Source organism: Oncorhynchus mykiss, chromosome 25 (genome assembly GCF_013265735.2).
Source record: "Oncorhynchus mykiss isolate Arlee chromosome 25, USDA_OmykA_1.1, whole genome shotgun sequence".
In the NCBI taxonomy this organism is placed as follows: Eukaryota; Metazoa; Chordata; class Actinopteri; order Salmoniformes; family Salmonidae; genus Oncorhynchus; species Oncorhynchus mykiss.
The window spans coordinates 19,181,370-19,206,494 of record NC_048589.1 but is presented as its reverse complement, the minus strand read 5'-3'; the positions used below and the strand labels follow the sequence as shown (position 1 = coordinate 19,206,494).

General features: G+C 45.5%; 1 protein-coding gene across 2 annotated transcripts in view; it reads right to left on the bottom strand.

Annotated features, from left to right (window-relative positions):
* Window positions 1-25,125, bottom strand: part of LOC110505519 (signal-induced proliferation-associated 1-like protein 1) — an 88,183-nt gene that overhangs the window by 33,544 nt on the left and 29,514 nt on the right. The gene's annotated exons all lie outside the window — the stretch shown is intronic.

Below are 25,125 nucleotides of genomic sequence, written 5' to 3'. Positions count from 1 at the left end.
GGACTGTGTCTAATTAGTTAATCTCCCTTTGGGCCTTGAGTAAGCAAGCTAATGTTCTCCAACTTGAATCATCTGACTGACTGTGTGGGAGGAGGAAATGGCTGCAGAACAAATTTATTTCCCAAATCGAAATTCTTAATAAAAAGTTTAGCTTTTTCTCTCGAGGCATTTGCTAAATTAGAAATGGCCTCTCTCTTTTCAGAATTCTGGGTTTTCCTGACGTACTTTCGCCTGACATGTGCGGTGGGGGGGGCGGGGCGGTTATTTATGATCGTCAGAGTCAGTCAGATAGATGCTTTTAGAAACTCCAGGACAGCCTTACAAACATGCAGACATTTCTATTCTTCAGGATTGAAAGGGATATCTGGATTTCACAAACAGGCCTGCAGAGTCATATTTGGATGCGATTTTCGCCTCCTGGCAAACTGACACAGTAAAAAGTCACTGACATTTCAATTTCATATAATGGCTCTACTTTTCAAACCAATTTCAGCATAAACATCTGGGGAAAACATGAAAGCTCAGCCAAATCCAACCTGAGCAGAATTATGCCTTCAACCTAATCATTACATTCATGTAACAAACTCCCAAAGTAGACTATAAGGTAATTCAATAAACCAATAGAACGCACTATTAACTATTTATATATCAAGTGTTAAACAAAATGTGAGGCTTTGATCTATCAACGAATCTTGTCCAGAGTACATTATCTGATCGATATAGGCTAATGTGTTCAGCTGGGAGGCAGGGCTCTGGTTCCCCTCTCTATGTCACTGACGCTGGACTAGTGATCCCTATGAAGTCCCTTCACATGCTATGGATAGCAGGTTCACCAAATCAAAGTGCTGAGATACAGTTTACTGGATCAAACATCCTGAGCCCACATTAAAAAAAAAAGACCCTTGGAAAGCCGACAGCAGAGAACTCTGATGTTTCTCCCTGGCAGATTGAGCCAATTTGGCAGCGAGACACTGGGAGAGATTACGGTTCCTCTCAGTCAGTCCTGCAGCACACAAGCTGTGATCACATTAGCCACTGGCTGTCAATGCTGTGATGGGCTTGCATTTCTCCATGCCACATTCACACATCAGAGAAAACTGCTTCATACAGACACACGCACTATTTCATACATGCAAAACAGTCCCACTTTCAGGGGAAAAGGACATTGACATGTATGCGAATTGATTTACTTGATGAGACACCAGAAATATGAACACGTTCTCTAAGCATGTTAAGTTGAAAATGTGTCAGAAATGATTACAAGCTGAAAGAAAATCAAACACAAATTAATAAATAGATTTCTATCCACACAACCAGTCCATATTACCCAGGAGCCATCAGTGTTGCTTCTGTAAGCCAGTGACCCCAGGGACATGGGTTAAATTGTCACTCTGAAAGGAGTGTCATACGTACACTCTGCACCAATAGAAATATTGTGAATAAAATACAGTACATTAGGAACCAAAACAAATATAAGCTATATTTTATGGCAGGGATCAAGTCTTTTTTCAATTCGTGGGAATACTTGGTGAACGAATTTCCTAAATGAAACTAATTTTGTTGCTGAATTCCTGTTGATTTGAGTCTTTTTGTTGTTGTTGCTGAAACCTTTGGGGGACCGGTTTTGGCCTGCGTGCCTGTCTGTTGCCGACCCGTGCACTAGAGTTCCTCCGGGGTGCCTAGTGCTCCAGGGCACCAGTCTGAGCCTCCCTCCTGATGTGCTTAATGATCTTATTGGATCTAGTTTAAGTAGTGTAAATGCTTGCAGACAGATTGAGATAAATAATTCCCATTCTAAACAAACAAATAAACAAACAAACTGGATATCACACTGTTTCATTGACTTTTAATCAGAACATGAATACTGCTCGGACTGATGTAGACTCGCTCTATTTCAGGCTCCATATCGAAATCTCAAAATGCACTGCGATTTGCTCCTGCACCAGACAGCCTACAAAAATGATCAAAAATAGCATCTTAATTCTTCATAACATAATGTCATTATTGTTCATTATTCCGCATCAGTTTCACATTTGACTGTTAAGTAAGTCATATCATGAATGATGAAATCCAAGCTATAATAAATAGGGTAATGGAGACTGTGGTTGGTGGCGCTCACGGTGCATGAAGAGCAGAGGTTCCTTCCTCCTGGCTGGGCCGGGCTGTGCAGCTGGCGCGCCGCTATAATGGATGGACACTTAGCCACGGCATGGCAAACCTTGTCCTGTTTGCACTCCGCATTTCATTCACTGCAGCTTTGGGCCCGCTGCCTGCCGGCTGCACAGAGCAGAGTCCACAGGGACAGATAAATAGAACCATAACACACACACACAGCCACCGCAGCCGAAACACAGCCACAGGCCTTAATCTGGCTTCCAAAATACATTTTGAGGGTCCGGTGTGTGTGTACATGCATGCATAATGCTATGCTCATGTTTCCTCACATAACCTCCATTTCAGACTTTAGCCACGGGTGGGGAGAGCCTGAGAATGTGTGAGGAGAACTGAGGAGGAAAACTGGGGGAAAGTGAATGAAGCCTCTGCTTCTGGCTCCCTACTCCCTATCGGTAGTGTATATTAGCATGTCAGTGGGACATGTCGAGGCACTGTAAGCCTGTTGACTAAGTGAGGTTAACTTCCTGTAATTGAGGCTCTGACCTCCCAGCTGCTCCACTGGGCCTGGGGACAAATGAGTATTAGGCTGCACCACTCAGACAGAGAGAGAGAGAGAGAGACAGGGGTCATGTCATCACGGCTGCCACTGGGGAGACTAGGAGGGGTCGGGTTTGTTGTGCCAGCTAGGGTAATATAGCCTTATGAGTGATCTGCACAGCCAGGTGCTTTCAGTCTACTGTGTTATTAAGCAGATACACAGACCCAGTTACCAAGAACACAACATCAAAGCCACTGGCGAGAACACTTAGCACTTAAAATTTATCATTCGAATAATTTGAGATGAGAACCTTGCACTTTTCCAAGGTATTCTAAAAGCTCCCGCTAAAAGCATTTCCTTGTGAGGGTACATTCAGTAGTGTATATGTTACCCAGGCAACTCCCAGCCAGGGCTCACTGATGCCAGCTTACAATGGTAAGAGGCACACTCCTGTTGGTTGGCCTGAGCCCCATGGAGGCCAAGCTACGCCCCCATGAGAGAACCAACAACATGTCCGGGAATGCCTAGGAGACCTCTAGCTGTTTCCATGAACAGAGTGGCAGCAGATTCCCAGTGCCCTGCTTCAGTGTTAACAAAGCCCCCAACAATGGAGCAGAATAGAGCAGAATCCCTGGCCTACAAGCTGTAATCACTTCAACTTTAGCTGCTTGGCCTAGTGAGACTCACTGAATGGGACTGCCTGGCCCACACCACAACTCTTAAAGTGGCATCACTCAGACTCCCTACCTCTCCCTGTCTCCCTACTCCTCTCCCCCAACAGGCCCACTGGGCTGTGGTCAGCTGGCACAAAGTTCCCTCTGTCCTGTGGAAGACTGGGCCTCATCTCCAGTACAGAGAGGCCTTTGATAAGAGGCTGACCCTGATTGTGTAGGAGCCACTAAGAGGACCTAATGAATCACAGAGAGGAGAGGGGGGAGAGATGGAGAGATGGGAAAGGGGGTGGGGGAGAGAGATAAATGGGAAAGTGTGTGGGGGAGAGAGAGAGAGAGAGATTGAAAAGGGAGTGGAGGAGAGAGAGAGATGGGAAAGGGGGTGGGGGAGAGAGAGAAATGGGAAAGGGGGTGGGGGAGAGAGAGAAATGGGAAAGGGGGTGGGGGAGAGATGGGAAAAGGGGTGGGGGAGAGAGAGAAATGGGAAAATGGGTGGGAGAGAGAGAGAGATTGAAAAGGGGGTGGAGGAGAGAGATATGGGAAAGGGGGTGGGTGAGAGATGGGAAAGGGGGTGGAGGAGAGAGGGAGAGATGGGAAAGGGGGTGGAGGAGAGAGAGATGGGAAAGGGGGTGGGGGAGAGAGAGAGATGGGAAAGGGGGTGGGGGAGAGAGAGAGATGGAAAAGGGGGTGGGGGAGAGAGAGAGATGGAAAAGGGGGTGGAGGAGAGAGGGAGAGATGGGAAAGGGGGTGGAGGAGAGAGGGAGATGGGAAAGGGGGTGGAGGAGAGAGGGAGAGATGGGAAAGGGGGTTGGGGGAGAGAGAGAGATGGGAAAGGGGGTGGAGGAGAGAGAGAGATGGGAAAGGGGGTGGAGGAGAGAATGGAAAGGGGGTGGGGGAGAGAGAGAGATGGGAAAGGGGGTGGAGGAGAGAGGGAGAGATGGGAAAGGGGGGTGGGGGAGAGAGAGAGATGGGAAAGGGGGTGGAGGAGAGAGGGAGAGATGGGAAAGGGGGGTGGGGGAGAGAGAGAGATGGGAAAGGGGGTGGAGGAGAGAGGAAGAGATGGGAAAGGGGGGTAGGGGAGAGAGAGATGGGAAATGGGGTGGAGGAGAGAGGGGAAGGGGGGTGGAGGAGAGAGAGAGATGGGAAAGGGGGTGGAGGAGAGAGGGAGATGGGAAAGGGGGTGGAGGAGAGAGAGAGATGGGAAAGGGGGTGGAGGAGAGAATGGAAAGGGGGGTGGGGGAGAGAGAGAGATGGGAAAGGGGGTGGAGGAGAGAGGGAGAGATGGGAAAGGGGGTGGAGGAGAGAGGGAGAGATGGGAAAGGGGGTGGAGGAGAGAGGGAGAGATGGGAAAGGGGGGTGTGGGAGAGAGAGAGATGGGAAAGGGGGTGGAGGAGAGAGGAAGAGATGGGAAAGGGGGGTAGGGGAGAGAGAGATGGGAAAGGGGGTGGAGGAGAGAGGGATAGATGGGAAAGGGGGGTGGGGGAGAGAGAGATGGGAAAGGGGGTGGAGGAGAGAGGGAGAGATGGGAAAGGGGGGTGGGGGAGAGAGGGTGAGATGGGAAAGGGGGTGGGGGAGAGAGGGAGATGGAAAAGAGAGGTGGGGGAGAGAGAGATGGGAAAGGGGGTGGAGGAGAGAGAGAGATGGGAAAGGGGGGTGGGGGAGAGAGGGAGAGATGGGAAAGGGGGGTGGTGGAGAGAGAGATGGGAAAGGGGGTGGAGGAGAGAGGGAGAGATGGGAAAGGGGGGTGGGGGAGAGAGGGAGAGATGGGAAAGGGGGGTGGAGGAGAGAGAGAGATGGGAAAGGGGGGTGGGGGAGAGAGAGAGATGGGAAAGGGGGTGGGGGAGAGAGGGAGAGATGGGAAAGGGGGTGGGGGAGAGAGGGAGAGATGGGAAAGGGGGTGGGGGAGAGAGAGAGATGGGAAAGGGGGTGGAGGAGAGAGAGAGATGGGAAAGGGGGGTGGGGGAGAGAGGGAGAGATGGGAAAGGGGGTGGGGGAGAGAGATGGGAAAGGGGGTGGAGGAGAGAGAGAGATGGGAAAGGGGGGTGGGGGAGAGAGGGAGAGATGGGAAAGGGGGGTGGTGGAGAGAGAGAGATGGGAAAGGGGGTGGGGGAGAGAGAGAGATGGGAAAGGGGGTGAAGGAGAGAGAGAGATGGGAAAGGGGGGTGGGGGAGAGAGGGAGAGATGGGAAAGGGGGTGGAGGAGAGAGAGAGATGGGAAAGGGGGTGGAGGAGAGAGAGAGATAGGAAAGGGGGTGGGGGAGAGAGAGAGATGGGAAAGGGGGTGGAGGAGAGAGAGAGATGGGAAAGGGGGGTGGGGGAGAGAGGGAGAGATGGGAAAGGGGGTGGGGGAGAGAGAGAGATGGGAAAGGGGGTGGAGGAGAGAGAGAGATGGGAAAGGGGGGTGGGGGAGAGAGGGATAGATGGGAAAGGGGGGTGGTGGAGAGAGAGATGGGAAAGGGGGTGGAGGAGAGAGGGAGAGATGGGAAAGGGGGGTGGGGGAGAGAGGGAGATGGGAAAGGGGGGTGGGGGAGAGAGAGAGATGGAAAAGAGAGGTGGGGGAGAGAGAGAGATGGGAAAGGGGGTGGGGGAGAGAGGGAGAGAAGGTGTGTGCTAGAACAGTGTTTCCTATCCCTGGTCCTCCAGTACCTCCAAGTACAGTTTAGTTGTAGCCCTGGACACCTCATTCAACTCCCGAGCTCCTGGGTGGCACAGTGGTCTAAATCACTGTATCTCAGTGCTAGAGGCGTCACTACAGACCCTGGTTTGATCCCAGGCTGTATCACAACAAGATGTGATTGGGCGGCGCACAATTGGCCCAGCTTCGTCTGGGTTAGGGGAGGGTTTGGCCGGGGTAGGCCGTTATTGTAAAAAAATAATTTGTTCTTAACTGACTTGCCTAGTTAAATAAAGGTAAAAAAAAAAAAAAGTTTAAAAAAACGAATTGAGGGCTTGATGATCAGTTGACAAGTTTAAATCAGGTGTGTTTGTCCAGGGTTACAATAACAATGTGTACTGTTGGGGGGCCAGAGTTGGGAAGCACTGTGCTAGAGGCATTAGAAAGGGATGAGAAGAGGATAAATAATCAGAGAGATAAGCAAAGGAAGGCAAAATGGGACAATCCAAAAAAGGCCATGTCGTGTGTGAGTTAAACATTGGGACATGATGAAGTGTGTCTAATCAAGTGAGTCAAGCTCTAATCCCTGACTAACATGACATGCACCTGACCCAGCAGATGACTTCTGTCTGACAGATGAGCTGCCAGAGAATAATACGCAACCAACATCACTGGCTAGCCTCGAATTCACAAGGACTAAAACAGAAAACAAACTCACAGCTCAACCACAAACTCCTCCACTGCGAGCCAGGACCAAGAGGTCATGCACCAACTGAGCAGAGAGAATTATAGCTTTGAAAGAAAAACACTCCCCAGCAATATACTCTCTCCCACACTACTTCCCTTCCGAGAATGGTAGGAGGAGTACAGGGAAAACGAGAGGTGAGGTATAGGTCTGAGTCAGCCACCACTGTGATGAGAGACCCAGAGCCCACGAACAGAGCAGAGGCACGGGAAAAGACAAGGCAGTAGAGGCCCATATACACCCTCGTCTTCCCTCACTCTCTGCCTACTGACTCTGTGCAGCTGGCGGCAGACTAACGCTGTCTCAACAGAATTTGTCAATGCATTGGCACGTGAAATCGTTGTGAGAAATGCATTAGATTAGCAAAAAGTCATGAACGTAAACTGTTGTTTTGAGGGTGTCAACCGCAGGATTATGTCATTGTGGTAATTCATTTTCAACATGTTGAACAACCTGTTGAATTGGCACTCTGGAAACAACATCAGATCTTCAATGTTATATCCACTATCAGGAAAAAACAGGCTGGGCAGCACCTCCTACTGTACTGCAGGGTTTCTCAAACTCCCTTAGTTAAAGTGCATTAAAAGTTTGATATGATTTAGTCCAATTCTTTAACGTTGATGTTTGGTTGAGATGGTGACGTGAATCCAACATGTCAATTATTAATTTGTAAACAAACTGGATATTGAATTATGTCTGGTTTTCAACGCAGCCAAATTTCACCATTTGAAGGAAATGTACACTACATGAGCAACAGTATGTGGACACCTGCTCGTCGAACATCTCTTACTGAAAGGCTTGGCTCGCATCCTGCATTCCAATTCATCCCAAAGGTTTTTGATGGGGTTGAGGTCAGGGCTCTCTCTGTACAGGCCAGTCAAGTTCCACACCGATCTTGACAAACCATTTCTGCATGGACTTCGCTGTGTGCACAGGGGCATTGTCATGCTGAAACAGGAAATGGCCTTCCCCAAACTGTTGGCACAAAGTTAGAAGCACAGAATCATCTAGAACAGGGGTGGGCAACTCCAGTCCTTAGGGGCATGATTGGTGTCACACTTTTTCTCCATCCCTAGCAAACACAGCTGATTAATCAAATTTCATTCTAAACTGAAGATCATGACTAGGTGATTATTGGAGAGCTGTGTTAGCTGGGGCTGGGGCAAAACTGTGACACCAATCAGGCCCCCAAGGACTGGAATTGCCCACCCCTGATCTAGGATGTAATTGTATGCTGTCATTGTATTCCCTTCACTGGAACTAAGGGGCCTAGCCCGGACCATGAAAAACAGCCCCAGACCATTATTCCTCATCCACCAAACTTTACAGTTGGCATTATGCATTAGGGCAGGTAGCGTTCTCCTGACATCCGCCAAACCCAGATTCGTCCGTCGGACTGCCAGATGGTGAAGCATGATTCATCACGCCAGAGAACACATTTCCACTGCTTCATAGTCCAATGGCGGCGAGCTTTACACCACTCCAGCCAAAGCTTGGCATTGCGCTTGGTGATCTTAGGCTTGTGTGCGACTGCTCGGCCATGGAAACCCATTTCATGAAACTCCCGACAAACAGTTATTGTGCTGACATTGCTTCCAGAGCCAGTTTGGCACTCGGTAGTGAGTGTTGCAATCGAGGACAGACGGTTTTAACGCGCTAGGCGCTTCAGCACTCAGCAGTCCCACTCGTAGTTGTTTCCACTTTCCACAACAACAGAACTTACAGTTGACTGGGGCAGCTCTAGCAGGGCAGAAATTTGATAGACTTTGATGAAAGTGGCATCCTATGATGGTGCCATGTTGAAAAGACACTGAGCTCTACAGTAAGGCCATTCTACTGCCAATGTTTGTCTATGGAGATTGCATGGCGGTGTCCTCAATTTTATACATGGGTTAGCCTACATCTCCTTGAAATGTTGATATTTGGTTGCATTGACAACCAAACACGATCCAATATCAGTTTTGCAATACAGTAAATAGCCTATTTACTTGTCGACAAGTTAACTAATGATATGTTGGATTCACGGCTCCAACTAAACCAAAAATAAAAGTAAATGAATATGATCAAGTCAGTGGGTCAGATGAAACTATCCAAGCATTAGATACATGCCCTTTAAATGTTCATATTTGGTTGCGTTGTCAACCAAATATAATTCAATATTACTTATGTAATACAGTAAATAGTCTAAAGTTAAGGCCATATTACAAACTAATGTAACAGTATTTATTCAACCTTAAAATTAGTAACTCATCAATTGCCACAGTGAGTTTATTGTAACTATAAATGTCTTCTTATGCCATCAGAGAAAGTGTGCATGTTCAAGATAGCATGCAAAGTTCGCAGGTCTGTGGAAATCTTCACAATTGTGATAATAATCTGCTCAGAATCTTGAACAGCATTGATCACTTGCACAATGTACTTTTAATTTAACGTGAACTGCAACCCAGGTCATTTAGTTGTGCCATTAGATGAAGCACAGTCATAACACATGAAATTGTTGTATACATACAAGATAGCTGACATTGCATTTCCATTTGAACTTTGTTGTGCTTTTAAAATGGTTGAAAGCATTGGGAATTCAACAAACTTCTGGCTGTCTTTTTGATTGGGTGAATAAAGGTTGAAATCTCCTTGATCAACGTCTCAACCGTTATTACGCACATTTCCACATAGAAATGACGTGGTTGCAGAGTGGGTGAGAATCTGACACCTGAGAAAAACACACATGCCTACCGTCGGCAAGCAAAGGATACCCACCCACACCAAACCGCAGGCGGACGGGCTGGAATTTCGCCAATTTCGTCAATGGAGGAAGTGATGAGTGTGTGAGCAAGAGAGGAGAGATAAAAGCAAGCCCAGACAGAGTTAGAGACAGAGAGTGGATAGTACAAGGTCGAGACTGTCTGACAACAGGCAGTTACAAAGAAAACAGCACCAAATAACCAAAGAACCCCAAATCCACTTTGATTTCACTATCAGTGCCAATGACATCAGCTTTGATCATGGGAATAATTTCCTCACATGGATTAGCACACCACAATAAACAGTAATTGGAGCGATGACATGCTCTACTGACCACACAGACATACAAAAGGCTTGGCATGTGAACACTTCAAAGCAGCACTACTAGCTACAGCACAGCTCACCACCACCACCAGGGCCTTCAGTGGATGCCCACCACAGTTCAATGAGCATAGCTAACCACTGACAAAGTGTGATTAACTGAACCCTACGCAACAAGACAGATCTGGAGGCCCGCCAAGCGAAGACACTGTCGATATCTCTGCTAGGGCCCTCTCGCTCTCTCCTCCTCCTATCCTTGGATCTTCGCTCAACCACATTCAATTGTTTTGTGTTGTGGGTAGTAATGAGATAATGGGTGGGTGGCACCACTGTCCAAATTACATTTAAACTCGTGGTATTTGTTTCAACCAAAAGTGGTGTATTTAGAGGTGGGCCGGAGGTTTGGCATGAAGTTGTGTTATTTTGCGGAGGGCCATATTGAACTGCCTAAACGAATAACTGAACTGGTTTTGGCTTATGTGGTCTCACTGTCCAGACTAAAAAACACTGCAAGCAAAACAGCTCTAAGATCCAATGTCTGACAAAGCCTATGTCTCACGGGGGGATTCTCTCTATGTATAAAAAGTCATTATTCATGGTCTGCTTAATCATTCTATAGATTAATATGATTTATTCACAAGCTGTCTATGTGGTTGAGTGGGTGGAGACGAGACAGTAAAACTGGTCCTATTTAATAGAGGAGCATGAGCTTTATCCGTTTTACAAAGAGGCTCAGACTTCTGAGGTCGTCAACTTTCCCCAGCCTGCTCTGTAGTATAAAGAGCAGTGAAGAGGAAGCAGAGAGAGCATTGGTGCCTGAAGAGGAATGTGAAGCATTCTAATGAGGTGCCTGGCTGCCTCTGTTACTGGCTATAGAGAGCTGCATCAGTCAGTCAGTCAGTCTGAGCCTGCTGTAGGCTGTACTTTCCCTCTCCCTGCCCTCAATGCTGGCAGCCTCTGAACTTACCTCTCCTCTCTTCCCAACCAGAAGGGTTTTCACTCCATTTGAGAGACAAGAAGCAAGGCAAGACAGGGCCACAGGGGTAATATGCTGCAAGTCTTCTTCTTCGTACACACACCACAGTAGTACAAAAGGTGAATGGGTTTTATTGACGAAAGGGCTCAGCAGTCTGGGTCGAATCTATCCTCAGTAAAGATTTTCTGATATTGGATATGATATTTCAAATGACTCAATCTGAGTTCTCAAAGAGACTCAATGAATCAGGAAAGTAGGTCTACACAGGTGCATCCATCTGCAAAGTTGATTTTTGCTCCTACATCTGAAGACCCACACTAAGAACAGGTATGGGGTGGGGTGGTAGTGGTAGTGGTGGTGGTGGTGGTGGTAGTGATGGTGGGGGGGGTGGTAGTGGTGGTAGTGATGGTAGTGGTAGTGATGGTAGTGGTAGTGATGGTGGTGGTAGTGATGGTGGTGTTAGTGGTGGTGGTAGTGGTGGTGGTAGTGATGGTGGTAGTGGTGGTGGTAGTGATGGTGGTGGTAGTGGTAGTGATGGTGGTGGTAGTAGTGATGGTGGTGGTAGTGGTGACGGTAGTGGTGGTGATGGTGGTGGTAGTGGTGGTGGTAGTGATGGTGGTAGTGGTGGTGGTAGTGATGGTGGTGGTAGTGGTGGTGGTGGTGGTAGTAGTGGTGGTGATGGTGGTGGTAGTGGTGGTGGTAGTGGTGGTGGTAGTGATGGTGGTGGTAGTGGTGGTGGTGGTGGTAGTGATGGTAGTGATGGTGGTAGTGGTGGTGGTAGTGATGGTGGTGGTAGTGGTGGTGATGGTGGTGGTAGTGGTGGTGGTAGTGATGGTGGTAGTGGTGGTGGTAGTGATGGTGGTGGTAGTGGTGGTGGTGGTGGTAGTGATGGTGGTAGTGATGGTAGTGGTGGTGATGGTGGTGGTAGTGGTGGTGGTAGTGGTGGTGGTAGTGATGGTGGTGGTAGTGGTGGTGGTGGTGGTAGTGATGGTGGTGGTAGTGGTGGTAGTGATGGTGGTAGTGGTAGTGATGGTGGTGGTAGTGGTGGTGGTAGTGATGGTGGTGGTAGTGGTGGTGGTGGTAGTGGTGGTGGTAGTGATGGTGGTAGTGGTGTTGGTAGTGGTGGTGGTAGTGATGGTGGTAGTGGTGTTGGTAGTGGTGGTGGTAGTGATGGTGGTGGTAGTGATGGTGGTGGTAGTGGTGGTGGTGGTGGTGGTGGTAGTGGTGGTGGTGGTAGTGATGGTGGTGGTAGTGATGGTGGTGGTGGTAGTGATGGTGGGGGTGCAGGAGATTCAAAAGACATCTGGAGGTATTAACTGTGACAACCAAATCTCAGTCGTGCTCTAGAGGGAGAACACTGACAGCCATTTTCCATCAAAATTCTATGCCAGCGTCTTACCCTTCCCAGCACCTTAGCTTCCCCTCTGAATTAAACACAGACAAGAGATTCATGACATGTCGCCTTGAGAGATGTCTTTGAAATTCAGATCGTTGATGCCAGTGGCACTGCCATGGTTTACTGCAGTCAATTTGTGAGGAGTGATGGGGGCTTTCTCCACTGTTGTTTTATGCTTATTGGTGTGATTGACTCCCCTTCAACTACCTCTTCTCTACAACTTTCTCACACTCAGTGTCTTTCTCTCACCCAATGTTAGTTTAGAATAGAGGATGTGCATGCAGACTTCACATCAACTCCCTATCCAACCACCCACCTTGCACTCTGAATAGAAACTATGTGCTGCTTTTTCCTCTAGGCCACAATACACAATGCAATCAATGTTAGGAGCCCTTGACCAAAGTTTGCCTTGCAGGGAGGATTTCGCAACCGGGCCATTCATTTTTTTTGCTAGCTTGAGCAGTTCCCAGAAGCATATGCGGTATAAAAATTAGGCAGAGCAGGATGAGCTAAAAGGGAGTGAATGTCACCTTCCTCAATGCAGTCCACAAAGGTAAATAATCCCTTCAAATAATCGGAGGTAAAACTGGACCCATTCGTGATCAAACAAATACCCTCATCTTAACGGATTTGGGGGCGGTGGGTGGATAATGCTATAGCGACACAAACAGGGAGAGATGAGCCTGAAATAGAAGTGATAGATAGCATAGCAGTATAATTAACCCAGGGATGGGGCGGTTGAATCGTTGAGTGTCTGCATCATATAATTCATCCTCTCCAGATGCAAAGCCCTGGTGGCGAGCCAAGCACCAGCCTTCCTTCCCCCAAGGCTGCTATCAACTCGCCCTCAGATGACAGTAATTCAGCATCAAAACAATGGGGACTTTGCACTCAGGCTAAATTTCCACGAGCCTAGCATAGACTCGTTTGACTGCTACACTGAATCAACCTCAGAACCAATAATACGAGCAGAGAATGGTCACTATGAGAGAATGTATGAACTGTGTTTGGGGAATCTAGTGCAAATGCAAGCAGTTAAACTAATCAACGACTTAATGACAGGCTAGTATTTCCACGATGAGGATTAGAACGGAGACATTTTGATTTTGCCCCTTCATTAGGTAGTTCAATAGATGATTGGGTGAGTGTTCGATCCAGGAGCAGTGCATTGACACATGCCTGGGACATTAAGGGCAGCCGGTGTCCGTGCAAGTCCGGGCTCTGTGCTGGTGCTGTATGGGGGTAGATTTGTGCTGTGTGTGCCAGTCAGCCCGTTAGCGGTAATTTGGTCAACTGCCCAGTGCCAGTCTATACTGGGCCACAGCCAAAACACCCATTTTTGTCTTCCATATTGTACGCTGTGGGTCTCAGTACAACAGGGACTGAACAACAGTCCTGGACAACTGTTAAACCATGTACATAATCATATCCATTTCCCACAAAATACACAAATTAACAAAATCTCTCTTATGTCCCTGTGTGTGTGAGCGTGTTTGCGGGCTGCGCGACATCCATGCGCACAACGTTCATGCGTGTGTGTGTGTGTGTGTGTGAGAGAGCGAGAGACAGAGAGAGAGAGAGAGAGAGAGAGAGACATTCGTGGTTCTAGTGACAAACTGCAGTATAGCAGCAAGGTCAGTTGACAGTGAGCTGACAGATTCCCTCTGCAGAGGTGTCAATATGGCACAGACCTGTGATGTTTGTAAGCCATCCAGCAGCATCCTTTCACACCATGGGCCAGGGCACAGAGGCACAGAGACACAGGGGCTAAAGCACAGCTAAATGAGACAAAAATATAATTTAAATATCTTTCAATTCAGAGTCTAACAAGATACTGAGAATAATATGCTATCTACAGACCTGTCAACTCATGTACTTATAACTCTGTTACTACTAATACTGCATAGAGAATGTCATCATCATGCTTAGAGTATCTCTGTTACATAAACATTGCATATGTTGCCATAACACTGACAATGAAATAACTGCATCAATCCTATCAGATGACATGAAACAACACACCTCTAGGTCGTGGGTTACACATTGCTTACTGATAAATATTGCTTACTGATAAATATAAATCATGCCATAATGATAATAACTTTAAAAACATATAAAAAATGTCTCTCCCCGAATAATCTTTTGCTCAGGACAGGGACGTTGTCAATTTATTGTGACTCTTTTTGACATTGGGCTGTCAGAGCTGGTTGGCTGGGTTGATCTGACTGGAGAGCTGTAGTGACAGGTGGAAACATCAGTATGAAAAGGGTCAGGAACTCACTGAGTAAACATATGATAAGCTACCATCAGCTCCCGTCTACCACCAAACACACATACAGTAAACTTCATCTCGTATTGACAGATTCTGTTGAGTAAGCCTGTGACCAGCAACATGCGGCAAGGAAAGCCACACACTAACCAAAACCTATATTGTCATTCATTAAAAAATAGAAACATGTATGATCCCTCATTACCAAGAAGTGAATACGACAGACATTGGGCTGCGATGGTCATGGAATTTTGGATGACGGTTATTGGTCAGCCAAATGACCGCGGTTGCCATTATGATAGTTTAAATAGCAACAGAGCAGATGCAAAAAATGTAGTACAAAATGAATGGTGTTCAAGACAACTGTCTGATTCGCTTCCGCCTGAGTGGACTAATCCATTGTGAAGGCTGTGGGGATGGCATAGTCCATCACTCTAAGACATCTAATTGTATATGGTTATATTATGTAAGAACAATGGAGCAGCAATAACACATCTCTCGCATTGGATAGTGGCCGCTGTTTGAGGTCCTGAAACACATAAGTGCGCAGCTGAATTAGCACCTTTTCCTAGACCATGTTGCTATGTGCATAATAGCAAAGTTAACCAGCATATTGGTGTTGAGAACAACGTGGCTGAGGCAGCAGCAGAATGAGGAAACAAGAAAACAGCCCTTATTGTCTAAGAAAAGTGAGGAGAGAGGAAACCCGAGCTAAATTAGGTCTATAATCAATAGTCTAACTGTTAAATGTTAAGTCATCCATATATACAGTACAAGTCAAAGGTTTGGACACACTTACTCATTACAATGTTTTTTCATTATTTTACTATGTTCTACATAGTAGAATAATAGTGAAGACATCAAAACTATGAAATAACACATATGTAGTAATCAAAAAAGTGTTAAACAAATCAAAATATATTTTATGCTTGAGATTCTTCAAAGTAGCCAGCCGTTGCCTTGATGACAGCTTTGCACACTCTTGGCATTCTCTCAACCAGCCTCATGAGGTAGTCACCTGGAATGAATTTCAATTAAAAGGTGTGCCTTGTTAAAAGTTCATCTGTGGAATTTCTTTCCTTCTTAATGTATTTTAGTTGTGTTGTGTCAAGTTAGGGTTGGTATACAGAAGATAGCCCTATTTGGTAAATGACCAAGTCCATATTATGACAAGAACAGCTAAAATAAGCAAAGAGAAACAACAGTCCATCAATACTTTTAAGACATGAAGGTCAGTTAATACGGAACATTTCAAGAACTTTGAAAGTTTTTTCAAATGCAGTCGCTAAAAACCATCAACCACTATGATGAAACTGGCTCTCATGAGGAACGCCACAGGAAAGGAAAACCCAGAGTTACCTCTGCTGCAGAGGATAAGTTCATTAAGAGTTACCAGCCTCAGAAATTGCAGCCCAAATAAATGCTTCACAGAGTTCAAGTAACAGACACGTCTCAACAAGAGGTCGACCGATTATGATTTTTCAACGCCGATACCGATTATTGGAGGACCAAAAAAAGCTGATACCGATTAATCGACCGATTTTCATATACACTGCTCAAAAAAATAAAGGGAACACTTAAACAACACAATGTAACTCCAAGTCAATCACACTTCTGTGAAATCAAACTGTCCACTTAGGAAGCAACACTGATTGACAATAAATGTCACATGCTGTTGTGCAAATGGAATAGACAACAGGTGGAAATTATAGACAATTAGCAAGACACCCCCAATAAAGGAGTGGTTCTGCAGGTGATAACCACAGACCACTTCTCAGTTCCTATGCTTCCTGGGTGATGTTTTGGTCACTTTTGAATGCTGGCGGTGCTTTCACTCTAGTGGTAGCATGAGACAGAGTCTACAACCCACACAAGTGGCTCAGGTAGTGCAGCTCATCCAGGATGGCACATCAATGCGAGCTGTGGCAAGAAGATTTGCTGTGTCTGTCAGCGTAGTGTCCAGAGCATGGAGGCGCTACCAGGAGACAGGCCAGTACATCAGGAGACATGGAGGAGGCCGTAGGAGGGCAACAACCCAGCAGCAGGACCACTACCTCCGCATTTGTGCAAGGAGGAGCACAGCCAGAGCCCTGCAAAATGACCTCCAGCAGGCCACAAATGTGCATGTGTCTGCTCAAACGGTCAGAAACAGACTCCATGAGGGTGGTATGAGGGCCCGACGTCCACGGGTGGGGGTTGTGCATACAGCCCAACACCGTGCAGGACGTTTGGCATTTGCCAGAGAACACCAAGATTGGGAAATTCGTCATTGGCGCCCTGTGCTCTTCACAGATGAAAGCAGGTTCACACTGAGCACGTGACAGACGTGACAGTCTGGAGACGCCGTGGAGAACGTTCTGCTGCCTGCAACATCCTCCAGCATGACCGGTTTGGCGATGGGTCATTCATGGTGTGGGGTGGCATTTCTTTGGGGGGCCGCACAACCCTCCATGTCCTCGCCAGAGGTAGCCTGACTGCCATTAGGTACCGAGATGAGATCCTCAGACCCCTTGTGAGACCATATGCTGGTGCGGTTGGCCCTGGGATCCTTCTAATGCAAGACAATGCTAGACCTCATGTGGCTGGAGTGTGTCAGCAGTTCCTGCAAGAGGAAGGCATTGATGCTATGGACTGGCCCGCCCGTTCCCCAGACCTGAATCCAATTGAGCACATCTGGGACATCATGTCTCGCTCCATCCACCAACGCCACGTTGCACCACAGACTGTCCAGGAGTTGGCGGATGCTTAATCCAGGTCTGGGAGGAGATCCCTCAGGAGACCATCCACCACCTCATCAGGAGCATGCCCAGGCGTTGTAGGGAGGTCATACAGGCACGTGGAGGCTACACACACTACTGAGCGTCATTTTGACTTGTTTTAAGGACATTACATCAAAGTTGGATCAGCCTGTAGTGTGGTTTTCCACTTTAATTTTGAGTGTGACTCCAAATAAAGACCTCCATGGGTTGATGAATTTGATTTCCATTGATAATTTTGTGAGATTTTGTTGTCAGCACATTCAACTATGTAAAGAAAAAAGTAATTAATAAAAATATTTCATTCATTCAGATCTAGGATGTGTTATTTTAGTGTTCCCTTTATTTTTTTGAGCAGTGTATATATTTGTAATAATATAATATATATTTGTAATAATGACAATTACAACAATACTAAATTTATAATATATAAATAAAATCAATTTAGTCTCAAACAAATAATTAAACATGTTCAATTTGGTTTAAATATTGCAAAAACAGTGTTGGAGAAGAGAGTAAAAGTGCAATATGTGCCATGTAAAAAAGCTAACGTTTATGTTCCTTGCTCAGAACATGAGAACATATGAAAGCGAGTGGTTCCTTTTAACATCAGTCTTTAATTTTCCCAGTTAAGAAGTTTTAGGTTGTAGTTATTATAGGAATTAAGGACTATTTCTCTCTATACCATTTGTATTTCGTATACCTTTGACTGTTGGATGTTCTTATAGGCACTTTAGTATATCCAGCCTAATCTCGGGAGTTGATAGGCTTGAAGTCATAAACAGCGCTATGCATCAAGCATTGTTAAGAGCTGTTCGCAAACGCAGTAAAGTGCTGTTTGAATGAATGCTTACGAGCCTGCTGCTGCCTTCCACTGCTCAGTCAGACTGCTCTATCAAATCATAGACTTAATCAATCATAATAAACACATAGAAATACAAGCCTTAGGTCAAATATTGTCAAAACCGGAAACTATCATTTAAAAAACAAAACATTTATTCTTTCAGTGAAATACGGAACCATTCCATATTTTATAGAACTGGTGACAACCCTAAGTCTAAATATTGCTGTTACATTGCACAACCTTCAATGTTATGTCATAATTATGTAATTCTGGCAAACTAATTACGGTCTTTGTTAGGAAGAAATGGTCTTCACACAGTTCGCAATGAGCCAGGCGGCCCAAACTGCTGCATATACCCTGACTATGCTTGCACAGAACGCAAGAGATTTCCTTAGTTAATATTGCCTGCTAACATGCATTTATTTGAACTAAATACGCAGGTTTAAAAATATACACTTCTGTGTATTGATTTTAAGAAAGGCATTGACGTTCATGGTTAGGTACATTTCTGCAACGATTGTGCTTTTTTTGCGAATGTGCTTTTGTTAAATCATCACCCGTTTGGCGAAGTTGAAGAAGGCTGAGATTCGATGGCAAATTAACAGGCACCGCTTTGATTATATGCAATGGAGGACGAGATAGTTAACCTAGTAATATCATCAACCATGTGTAGGTAACTGGTGATCATGTGAAGATTGATTGCTTTTTATAAGATATGTTTAATGCTAGCTAGCTACTTACCTTCCCTCTTTGCAGCCATGAGGTCCTTTTGATGCTGCACTCGCATAACATGTGGTCATCCTGCCACACACTCCTCGTGGATTGCAATGTAATCGGCCATAATCGGTGTCCAAAAAGGACGATTACCGATTGTTATGAAAACTTAAAATCGGCCATAATTATGCCGATTAATCAGTCAACCTCTATTCTCAACATCAACTGTTCAGAGGAGATTGCATGAATCAGGCCTTCATGGTGAAATTGCTACAAAGAGACTCCTACTAAAGGACACCAATAAGAATAATAGACTTGCTTGGGCCAAGAAAAATGAGCAATGGACATTAGACAGGTGGAAATCTGTCCTTTGGTCTGATGTGTCCAAATTTGAGATTTTTGGTTCTAACCGCCGTGTCTTACTGAGACGCAGAGTAAGTGAACAGATGATCTCGGCATGTGTGGTTCCCACCATGAAGCATGGGCAAGGAGGTGTGATGGTGTGGGGGTGCTTTGCTGGTGACACTGTCTATGATTTATTTACAATTCAAGGCCCACTTAACCAACATAGCTAACACAGCATTCTGCAGCGATACGCCATCCCATCTGGTTTGCGCTTAGTGGAATTATACTTTGTTTTTCAACAGGACAATGACCCAAGACATCTCCAGGCTGTGTGAGGGCTATTTGACCATGGAGAGTGATGGAGTGCTGCATCAGATGACTTGGCCTCCACAAGACATCAACCCAAGTGAGATAGTTTGGAATGAGTTGGACCGCAGAGTGAAGGAAAAGCAGCCAACAAGTGCTCAGCATATGTGGGAACTCCTTCAAGACTGTTGGAAAAGCATTCCAGGTGAAGCTGGTTGAAAGAATGCCAAGTGTGGAAAGCTGTCAAGGCAAAGGGTGGCCATTTGAAGAATCTCAAATATAAAATATATTTTGATTTGTTTAACACTTTTTTGGTTACTACATGATTCCATATGTTTTATTGCATTGAATGCGTAGGTGCGTACAACATTTTAACTGGTACTGTATTTACAGAAATAAGATTGATCCTGCTTCTGTTGCCTGTTTGAGTATTTGTTTAATAGCCTATTCCGTGAGCACCAAGCCTCACACAACCACAAACTTCACCAATTTGGCTGTTTTTAATATTTGCTTTCCTCTAATAAAGGCTTTTGTTTCGTTAGAACAGCCTCTCTGCTATTATTTATAATTTATTTTGTGTTGTTTACACTGTCCCAAATTGTGTGAAAATTGTTATTTATAATAAAAATAACCCTCCTTTTTCTTTACCTGCTTCTTAATGTTATTATTACTATTATTATTATGATCATCATAATCATCATAATAAGTAAAGTATTTATTATTAGTAGGCTTAGTATAGCAGCCTTATATGAGCACTATTGAGCTGTAGGCCTAACACGGAACCCAAACTGGCTGAGCGCGTGCGCCATCGTACGTTATGGTGCATACATTTATTTCCCCCCCACACCAAATGCGATCATGACACGCAGGTTAAAATATCAAAACAAACTCTGAACCAATGACATTAATTTTGGGACAGGTCGAAAAGCATTAAACATGTATGGCAATTTAGCTAGTTAGCTTGCACTTGCCTAGCTAACGTTAATTTGTACTATTTAGCTAGCTTGCTGTTTCTAGCTAATTTGTCCTATTTAGCTAGCTTGCTGTTTCTAGCTAATTTGTCCTATTTAGCTAGCTTGCTGTTGCTAGCTAATTTGTCCTATTTAGCTAGCTTGCCGTTGCTAGCTAATTTGTCCTGGGATATAAACATTTGGTTGTTATTTTACCTGAAATGCACAAGGACCTCTACTCCGACAATTAATCCACACATAAAATGGCCAACCAAATCGTTTCTAGTCATCTCTCCTCCTTCCAGGCTTTTTCATCTTTGAATTTATATGGTGATCGCATCTAAACTTTCATTATATTACCATGACAACCGGCAACAAAGTTAGTCTTTCAATCACCCACGTGGGTATAACCAATGAGGAGATGGCACGTGGGTACCTGCAATGAGGAGATGGGAGAGGCAGGATTTTCAGAGCGACCTGCGTCAAAAATAGGAATGACTTCTATTTTAGCCCTTGGTGTCGCAGACGCTCATTGGTGCGCGCGAGCAGTGTGGGTGCAATAATTGAATAACATGGATTTCTACATTTATTTTGCGACGCTCGAGCACGAGACGTGTCCGGTCTGGTCAGCATGTTAGAGCGAATCCTGTTTTGTCTTAGTACCGTAACTAACTTAGGCCCATATTTTTTTATACTTATATTGGCTACTGTATCAATCAATCATTCATTCATTCATGTCATCACACAGCATGAGTTCCCTCTAATTTCCACGGGACTGTTGTGCCGAAAAAATGTCAGCCTGCACTGAGAAGCACGAGATTGAACTTTCAATGTTTCCCTCTACTGTGGGAATTGTAATTGAATCAACGTAATGTTAGCAACATTCAATGCAACATAGCTAAACAAAACAAACTATCCAAGAGATTTTATTTTGCGCAGAGCGCATTGGAGTAAGATTCTATTGCATTGGCAGGCATGACTCAGGCCCATACTATACACAGACCGGTGCGCCATAACCAATCAGAGCTGCAGTACCCCTACATACAAATAGACCATTGCTATATATGGATCTGTGCTATTCACTTTGAACTGGACTGTGTTTACAGCAAGAGTGTTTGCAAGTAGATGCGCTTGTTTTGAGGTAAAAGCGAGAGCTTCATGAAGTCATGTGTGTACATTTGTTCATATTCTTTGCTAGTAAGTGAGTTAATAGCCCAGTTATAGCTAATTTCTAGTCAGGTAAAGAGCTTTTTTCTGTCTTAAAGTGGCAGTGTTGTATTTTGAGACAGGCTTGAATAAGCTACTGTAAGTAGCCGTTAGGCAGAGGTTAGCATAATTTGTTTCATTCTCTGTAATAATGGAATGCATTTTATCTTGTAAAGTGTTTCTTGAATCAAACAACAACATTTTCAGTCACCTTGTCTGAAGGATAAACAGGTTCATTTCAATACCTACATGTTTTTTTCAAAAGTCTCATGGAATGTAGGCCTACATTGAACACCACACATTGGCTGCTACTGTAGGCTGAATGATATAACAGCTATTTCCAGGTTAAAATGTTATGGGATACATTTTCTCCATTGTTTTTTATGGTAGGCTTTCATTATGATCAAATAGTCACAGTAACCTACTTGGCCACTGTTATAGCTGTAACTTAAAGCAGGTGCAGCGTCAGTGTTCACAGTAAACGTGCGCCAGAAGTTACACAGAATGATCAAAAAGTTAAAGTGTGCGATCAGCAGAACAGAAATGTGCTAAATAGTGAAACAATTAGAGGGGACACTGCATGTTTCATTCATGATTTGAAGTTCAATCAAGCATTTTAGTTAATAATAAAATAAATAAAATAACAAAGAGAGCCTTGAAAAATTAGCATAAAGAAAAAATGAACTATTTGATTTTGGAAATTGCATTCCCGAATGAATGTGACTTTTTTAGTCTTTGCTGTAATCATGGCTTAACAAAAGAAACATTACAACAGATTCTGGTATGCTTATAATTGATGTGGTGTTATTAACATTGTTCCAAATCGTCAGAAACATTTTATTGTAATCTGACAGCACCTGTGTGGCACACATCAAATCAAATCAAAATTTATTTGTCACATACACATGGTTAGCAGATGTTAATGCGAGTGTAGCGAAATGCTTGTGCTTCTAGTTCCGACAATGCAGTAATAACAAGTAATCTAACTAACAATTCCAAAACTACTGTCTTGTACACAGTGTAAGGGGATAAAGAATATGTACATAAGGATATATGAATGAGTGATGGTACAGAGCAGCATAGGCAAGATACAGTAGATGGTATCGAGTACAGTATGTACAAATGAGATGAGTATGTAAACAAAGTGGCATAGTATAAAGTGGCTAGTGATACATGTATTACATAAGGATACCGTCGATGATATAGAGTACAGTATATACGTATGCATATGAGATGAATAATGTAGGGTAAGTAACATTTATATAAGGTAGCATTGTTTAAAGTGGCTAGTGATATATTTACATCATTTCCCATCAATTCCCATTATTAAAGTGGCTGGAGTTGAGTCAGTGTCAGTGTGTTGGCAGCAGCCACTCAGTGTTAGTGGTGGCTGTTTAACAGTCTGATGGCCTTGAGATAGAAGCTGTTTTTCAGTCTCTCGGTCCCAGCTTTGATGCACCTGTACTGACCTCGCCTTCTGGATGATAGCGGGGTGAACAGGCAGTGGCTCGGGTGGTTGATGTCCTTGATGATCTTTATGGCCTTCCTGTGACATCGGGTGGTGTAGGTGTCCTGGAGGGCAGGTAGTTTGCCCCCGGTGATGCGTTGTGCGGACCTCACTACCCTCTGGAGAGCCTTACGGTTGAGGGCGGTGCAGTTGCCATACCAGGCGGTGATACAGCCCGCCAGGATGCTCTCGATTGTGCATCTGTAGAAGTTTGTGAGTGCTTTTGGTGACAAGCCGAATTTCTTCAGCCTCCTGAGGTTGAAGAGGCGCTGCTGCGCCTTCTTCACGATGCTGTCTGTGTGAGTGGACCAATTCAGTTTGTCTGTGATGTGTATGCCGAGGAACTTAAAACTTGCTACCCTCTCCACTACTGTTCCATCGATGTGGATAGGGGGGTGTTCCCTCTGCTGTTTCCTGAAGTCCACAATCATCTCCTTAGTTTTGTTGACGTTGAGTGTGAGGTTATTTTCCTGACACCACACTCCGAGGGCCCTCACCTCCTCCCTGTAGGCCGTCTCGTCATTGTTGGTAATCAAGCCTACCACTGTTGTGTCGTCCGCAAACTTGATGATTGAGTTGGAGGCGTGCGTGGCCACGCAGTCGTGGGTGAACAGGGAGTACAGGAGAGGGCTCAGAACGCACCCTTGTGGGGCCCCAGTGTTGAGGATCAGCGGGGAGGAGATGTTGTTGCCTACCCTCACCACCTGGGGGCGGCCCGTCAGGAAGTCCAGTACCCAGTTGCACAGGGCGGGGTCGAGACCCAGGGTCTCGAGCTTGATGACGAGCTTGGAGGGTACTATGGTGTTGAATTCCGAGCTGTAGTCGATGAACAGCATTCTCACATAGGTATTCCTCTTGTCCAGATGGGTTAGGGCAGTGTGCAGTGTGGTTGAGATTGCATCGTCTGTGGACCTATTTGGGCGGTAAGCAAATTGGAGTGGGTCTAGGGTGTCAGGTAGGGTGGAGGTGATATGGTCCTTGACTAGTCTCTCAAAGCACTTCATGATGAAGGATGTGAGTGCTACGGGGCGGTAGTCGTTTAGCTCAGTTACCTTAGCTTTCTTGGGAACAGGAACAATGGTGGCCCTCTTGAAGCATGTGGGAACAGCAGACTGGTATAGGGATTGATTGAATATGTCCGTAAACACACCGGCCAGCTGGTCTGCGCATGCTCTGAGGGCGCGGCTGGGGATGCCGTCTGGGCCTGCAGCCTTGCGAGGGTTAACACGTTTAAATGTCTTACTCACCTCGGCTGCAGTGAAGGAAAGACCGCATGTTTTCGTTGCAGGCCGTGTCAGTGGCACTGTATTGTCCTCAAAGCGGGCAAAAAAGTTATTTAGTCTGCCTGGGAGCAAGACATCCTGGTCCGTGACTGGGCTGGATTTCTTCCTGTAGTCCGTGATTGACTGTAGACCCTGCCACATGCCTCTTGTGTCTGAGCCGTTGAATTGAGATTCTACTTTGTCTCTGTACTGGCGCTTAGCTTGTTTGATAGCCTTGCGGAGGGAATAGCTGCACTGTTTGTATTCGGTCATGTTACCAGACACCTTGCCCTGATTAAAAGCAGTGGTTCGCGCTTTCAGTTTCACACGAATGCTGCCATCAATCCACGGTTTCTGGTTAGGGAATGTTTTAATCGTTGCTATGGGAACGACATCTTCAACGCACGTTCTAATGAACTCGCACACCGAATCAGCGTATTCGTCAATGTTGTTATCTGACGCAATACGAAACATCTCCCAGTCCACGTGATGGAAGCAGTCTTGGAGTGTGGAGTCAGCTTGGTCGGACCAGCGTTGGACAGACCTCAGCGTGGGAGCCTCTTGTTTTAGTTTCTGTCTGTAGGCAGGGATCAACAAAATGGAGTCGTGGTCAGCTTTTCCGAAAGGGGGGCGGGGCAGGGCCTTATATGCGTTGCGGAAGTTAGAGTAACAATGATCCAAGGTCTTTCCTCCCCTGGTTGCGCAATCGATATGCTGATAAAATTTGGGGAGTCTTGTTTTCAGATTAGCCTTGTTAAAATCCCCAGCTACAATGAATGCAGCCTCCGGATAAATCGTTTCCAGTTTGCAGAGAGTTAAATAAAGTTTGTTCAGAGCCATCGATGTGTC